Raw genomic sequence first — 6,520 nt, forward strand, 5'->3', positions numbered from 1 at the left:
TCATGACTGAGGCTTTATTAAACAGTAGTAAGTGGTGTTTCCCTAGCAACAGCTAGCCCTCAAGGTCCTGGAAACCTTGCTTCCAAAACTCCTTAGAGACTTATTCCATCTCTGACCCCCTCCCAGCCCGAGGGGATGATGAGTCACCTGCACGGCCCCACGCAGCTCTACCTGCCCACGGGTCTGTCCCCGGGCTTTACGAAATCACTTTTTTGCACTAAAAACATTTTCAAGATTTCTTTCTTGGCCATCGGCTCCAGACCCCCCAACCTGTCATAAAGAGTCACCGAGGCCAGTCTGGTGCCTAGAAGACCATCTGGCCATGACGACACTCTATCACTTGCTGGGTGCACCTGTGCATGTGCTTGAGCGACATCGTGCAAAGCCAGCGGCCTCCAGTTACATGCGGATTCCAGATTCAGTCAAGGTCTACATCCTCCCAGTGACACCCGTGCCCACTGACACCTTCCCCGGTGGGCTGTCGGGGCACTGGCAGCCAGGATGGCCAAGCTGGCATTTCTGCTACGGGTACTTCCCTAAGAGACAAGAGAGCATGTACACAGACCCCCACAGAGGCTCAGCCTGCGACAGCCAAAACCCAGACACCCACGAGCGGGTACTGAACACACGGTTGTGTATCCAGGTGGTGGAACCCTGTGCAACAAGAAAACGGGCAACCCCTGTGGGCATCCAGGCGACTCACTGGGTTGAGCATCCAAATTTTGATTTAGGCTCAGGTCACAATCCCAATCCCAAGGTTGTGGGATCCAGCTGAATTGGGCTCCCTTCTGGGCGTGGGGTTCTTTCTCTCCCCCTCTCTCCATCTCACTCTCTCTTTCACAAAAATACTCTTTATCACATACAACACAGAGGAGTCTCCAAATGGTGATGCTGGGGAGATAGAGTGCCAACTGCGTGATTTCAATTACGTAAAATGCAAACAGATCTGTAGTAAGAGAAAGCGGGTGAGTGGTTGCCTGGGGGGTGGGAGGAGGGATCCACTCGGCAGGAGAAAATCTGGAAGAATGACAGGCGTGTTCCTTACTGGCTGTGGGTTTGTGGGCGGTGCACCCCCCTGGGGACCCACCGGCTCGGCACGTGAGGTCCACAGATGATCCTACGTCCTGCGTCCTACAGCAAAGCTGGGAAGTGCCACCACACACAGGTGACCACCGGTTCAAGCCAGGAGGAGTTCACTACCTGAGAGCCAGCTCCTCCCGCCTCTGGGCAGCTGTGACCTTGAACGCTGTGCTGTGGCTGTGGTGTGGCGGTAGCGTCCTGTGCGGGCCAGGCGCACCGCCACCCCTCTGCACCAGTAAAGCACTGAGAGGTGTTGCGCACCCCTGCTCAGCAGTCAGACCAGGTGTCCATGGGTCTGCAAGGGAAGAGGACCCTCGACTTTGGCTCAGGTCACGATCTCACGGTTCGTGGGTTTGAACCCCACATCAGGCTCTGCACTGACTGCTCAGAGCCTGGAGCCTGCTTCAGATTCTGTGTCTCCCTCTCTCTCTGACCCTCTTATGCACTGTTTCTGTCTCAATAATAAATTTTAAAAAACGAGAGAGAGAAGAGGACCCTCACTCCGCTGGGCGCCTTGGCCCTCCAGTTGGCCGCATCGCACTACTGACCGGCCCCGGCTCAGGCATCTCTGCCATCCCGACTAGAGCCGCCTGCCTAGCTTCTCCTGTCACCAGGCGCTCCACTAACTCTCGCTGCCCACTCCCCCCGTGATTGTGGCTCACACAGTGACAACATGGACTTGCCGGAGACACTAACAGTCGGGAAGGGCTCAGCTCTTAGCTGGAGAGGAGCAGACGTCGTATCCTTCCATGACCTGGCCTCGGCTGTCACACACCATCTCTGGCACCAATTCCCATGATCAGCGCAAACACACGCCCACCCCCTCCCCTGCCCCAATTGCAGGGGAGGGAGCCGACCCGCCTCTCAGTTCGTGGCATTGGAAGAGCACGTGGCTGGGGTGGATGCACCTGCAGGGTTCAGACGGGTGCGGCTGTCTTTGGAAAATATGAGGGGTCACCCCTCCCTCTTCTGCAGAGAACACCCTCCGCCCTGGATTGTCCGGCCGACGGGCGGGCTCGTGGTCTTCCCGAGCTGGAGGAAGGGCCTGCCCTTTCTCTGGCTCTCTCCCCACCCCCTGGCTCTCAGGAGACAGGGACAGTCCTTGGTCATTTCAGGGCAGAGGCAATGGAAACACCACTGCTTCTTTAGATCTGTGGTTGGCTCTGCAGAAGGTAGTCTGGGCTGTGATGGAGCCGGGACCCAGCCCGGGAAAGCCTCCGCCAGCCAGGGGACCGGGCGCTCACATCAACATTCCCACTTGGAAGAAGCTGTCCCTGGTCCCAGGGGAGGACCCGTCTCGGAGGTTGTCTGTCTCAGCCCGCCCTGGTCGGGAGCCTTTCCGGCGCACCATCGAAGGGGACGGTCATGGGCGGTCAGGTGCAAGTGGGAGTAACTTCCCTAGGGCCACAGGTTGAAGGTGCTGGGATGAGAAGTGTAAGCCTGCGTGGACCGTTCTCTACCGTGATGGACAAGGGGCAGGGGGGTCTTCAGAGTCCCTGCGCTCCGAGAATCCATCGTGGACGAACTCTCCTCTCCCTACAGTAAGCCACTTAGCGATGTCCAGTGACGCCCGTCAGAGTTCATTCAAGGATCACAGATTTAATGCTTCTGTTGGGTCAGGGGCTGCCGGGTGTGAGGAGCCCTGGGCTTTTCTGAAGGAAGCATGCAATGCACGTGCTCCGGTCTGGGCGTAATCTTGGAGCAGGGGGCGAGGAAGGAGGTCCCGTGGGTCCCCGCACTGTGGTCATCGGCTGTCCAACTGTCAGGGGCCATCCAGTGCTCCTGGGGGGTAAGCCCCAGGCAGGAGGGGAGCTTGGAGGGAGAGCAGGGGAGGAAGATGAATTCCCAGGTGTGAGCAGACACTATGCTAGGGAGCATGACCAGAAGAGACTGGCATTAGTCAGGAGCCCTGGCTCTGTGCCCGGTTTCCTAGCAACGGCAGTGAGCAAGCGGGTTGCTAGGCGATGTGGGGCCATCCAGACAGCCGGGGGAGGCCCTCAGTCTGCATGAGAGCATCCCAGGAGTGGCCCCTCGGCCCATCACTTAGGGCCTCTCATCTATTACTGATTCTGGTTGCACAGAGATTCATGTAACGATGATCCGAGATGTCCGGAAACGTGAGAAGGAAATCACGCCACGACCTCGCCGTCCAAACAACGCAAAGTGGACCATCCTCGCCTTTTCCAGTTCCTGCCGTTCTCTGCAGGGGCACAGGTCCATCCCCTCCCCCTGCTACACTCCCCTTACCACCCCAACCCTCCACACACTCAACCACCAAGGCTTGCTGAGCTAAAAGAAATCTTTGTAATTTTGCCTGGGAGACCAGGATGTGGAGAGACCAGGATGTGACCCAGAAAAGGCAGACAGGACCCGGGCTTGGAGGTGGGCAGGCCAGGGGGGCTGGGAGGTGTGCAGAATCCTGACCGGAACCCAGTGACAGATCCTGAGCAAGCTCCCTCACCTCTCAAGCCTCAGTTTCCTCATCTGAACACTGCAGAAAATGCCGGCATCTGACTGGCAGGGTCATAGCATCCGGTGTGACCACGCGCACAGAGCTGTGCAGGACCGTTCCCCGCGCACTGGGCAGGCTGGCACCAGGTGCTGTTAGGTCCGCATGAGTACCAGTATTTGCATCCATGTCTGCGTCCTGGGACTCCCCGGTGGGGCTGGGCATCACCCACGTGGGGATATGACCTTCGGTGGGGCAGACTCAGGTCCTCTGCTGGGTCCTGGCTCCAGGCTCCGGGTTCCTGAGCATTTTCCAAGAATGCTCTCACACCAGGCAGAGTGAGGCTGCAGCTGGGGGCCATCAGGTCCCTGCCTTTTCAGGGCTCCCTGGCCCGGGGCAGACTTAGTTCTTACATTGCTGGGCACAGGCCTCTGCCTCTGCGGCCTCTGCGGCCGGTGAGCCCACTGAGTCGGCCAAGCTCTGTCAATTCTGAGACACGGGGCCCCCAGGGATGCCCGGGGCTGGGACCAGAGTTGTGTTGTGCTGTGGCCATTTCTGGACAGGTGGGCCAACTGGAAAACAGCAAGTTGTCCTAGGGACAGTCTGTCTTTGCTGTTCAGCCTCACACCTTACCCCAGGTGGGATGTGTGTGACATTCCCGGGACGCTCCTGGCTGCCCACGAACAGGGAAAGGAAAGAAGCGACGGCTGACGGACGGGGAGCACCGTCATGCAGGAGGCGAGTCTCCAGTTTGCGGAGAACTTAGGAAACTGCAAGAAAGAGAAAATCTTATCCAGAGCTTAATCTCCAGAAACCTATAGACTCTGTTTCCTGGAGCCCTAATGTCACCCTCATCAAGATGGAAGGGGGTGGAAGTGCTTGCGGTGGTGATGGGGGAAACTGAGGCCAACGAAAAATTAAATTCCCCTACTGCCTACAGCCCACGGACGAGTCCTTGAGACAGGCAGAGTGACCTTTCTCTAGGAGCTGCCTCGGGGATGACACTTTGCTGGGGGCACAAGGGAATCTCGGCTTAACATCATCCCGACCTCCAGGATCCTGTGAGTCACCCAAAAGTTCCTTTGCGAACCGCCTGCATCATTAACCCCCAAGCAGATGCAGGCAGCCCTCCAGGCTTACGGCCCTGACGCACATCTGAAGGGTCTCACGGCCGAGGCTTTACTGAGCGGCAAAAAATGATGTTTTCCTAACAGCAGCACCTCAAGGTCCTAGAAACCTGCTTCCAGAACTCCTTGGTGACTTCCGCTGTCCCCAACCCCCTCCCAGCCTGAGGCTATCTAATCATGACCCATCACGACCCCGTGCAGCTCTTCCTGCCCAAGTCCCAACCCCGTGCTTTAATAAAATCGCCTTTTATTGCACCAAAGACGTCTTCAAGAATTCTTTCTTGGCTGTCAGCTCAGAACCCCCACCGTCACCCCAAAACCCCTTCGCAGCATATGCACTCCTCACGTACCCCAGCCCCTCCCCTCCCTGGCCCTGCCCCGGGCTCCCGCCCCTTACTCTTCCGGCTGCAAGCAGTGACTTCCTCAGTGTCTCAGCCTCACATGGACCCAGACATTCTGGTGAGCAACTTAGAAAATTCCTTGAGCCGGGGTCTCGAGGGCGGGTGCGGAGCGGCGGACAGAGGTGGCTTCACCATTCCCAGGGTGCAGGGGCTTCAAAGTTATAAACCCAGTTGGAAGGAAGCTGGGAGGGGGGACCTGAAGCTGTTTGCATCATGTTAGCACTTGTAAGCAAAACTGAGAACACGCCCCTTGCCCGTTTCAGAGGTTGGCGTGGAGTTCCATTGTTCCTGGAACTGACTGGCCATCTCAGGAAGAGAGATATTTTTATTTCTTTTTAGTTTTATTTGTAATGTGTATTTATTTTTGAGACAGAGAGAGACAGAATACGAGCAGGGAAGAGGTAGAGAGAGAGGGAGACACAGAATTCAAAACAGACTCCAAACTCTGAGCTGTCAGCACAGAGCCAGATGCGGGGCTCGAACCAACAAATTGTGAAATCATGACCCGAACTCAAGTCAGACGACCAACCGACTGAGCCCCCCAGGCGCCCCAAGAGTGTTTTTAGTAACAATATTCACACATGCTTGCATGCTTGCAAAGAGCTGTACAGTTTACGAGCACTTTCACAAACATCATCCTGGCATTCCTCACCTGATTTCTGCCACATTTGCGAGTCACCTATACAGTTTCATGACTTGAGGTTTTTTTTTTTAAGACTTTATTTTTAAGTAGTCTCTACACCCAGTGGGAGCTCAAACTCAGATCTCGAGGTCAAGAGTCAGACACTTCACCGACTGAGGCAGCCAGGGAGCCCTATGTCATTTTTTAAAAATCTTTACTTAGTTTTGAGAGAGAGAGTGAGCAGGGGAGAGGCAGACCGAGAGGGAGACACAGAATCTGAAGCAGGCTCCAGGCTCTGAGCTGTCAGCACAGAGCCCGACGCGGGGCTTGAACCCACAAACCGTGAGATCATGACCTGAGCTGAAGTCTGATGCTTAACCCACTGAGCCCCTCAGGCACCGCCATAATTTTTTTCTTTAACTTTAACTCACTTAAAAATTGTTAGACTGTCCTAAACAGCAGTATGTGTGAAATCTGTGAAAAGTTCAGCATTCTGGTTAATATTCTTTTCTAAAATGCAACAATCAAAGGCTGCTCATGCCCGGGCATGCAGGAAGCCTCATCTCTTCCCACGCTCCTGGGCAACCCCATCTACGCCTACAGCCTCAGCCACCCCCTCCCGAATCTGGATGGCTAGGTTAGACTTTGCCCTTGAGGACGCTTTTGACAAAGGGACATTCCCCCCATATCTCGCATGAGGCCCTCGGAGCCAACTCATCATCTTCCCCTGATCCACCGGGGAAACTTGAAGCACCCGCACCTTTTCGCCTCCCCGCCCATCAGTTACGGCAAAGCCCCATCCTTGCTCTCGGATGTCCTCTCTCTGTGCTCTCCTCTCTTG

The 6,520-nt window shown here is 56.0% G+C and overlaps 1 long non-coding RNA gene across 1 annotated transcript in view; it reads right to left on the reverse strand.

Moving 5' to 3' along the window:
• Positions 1 to 5,238, reverse strand: part of LOC115282957 — a 6,916-nt gene extending 1,678 nt beyond the window's left edge. The window contains exons 1-2 of the long non-coding RNA XR_003904822.1: positions 5,054 to 5,238; positions 1,777 to 4,299 (exon numbers count right to left, since the gene is read on the reverse strand). This is a non-coding gene — a long non-coding RNA (uncharacterized LOC115282957). The remainder of the gene's footprint in view (positions 1 to 1,776; positions 4,300 to 5,053) is intronic.
• Between the last annotated feature and the right edge of the window lie 1,282 nt (positions 5,239 to 6,520).

The sequence above is a fragment of the Suricata suricatta genome, chromosome 17 (assembly GCF_006229205.1).
Source record: "Suricata suricatta isolate VVHF042 chromosome 17, meerkat_22Aug2017_6uvM2_HiC, whole genome shotgun sequence".
NCBI classification, from domain to species: domain Eukaryota; kingdom Metazoa; phylum Chordata; class Mammalia; order Carnivora; family Herpestidae; genus Suricata; species Suricata suricatta.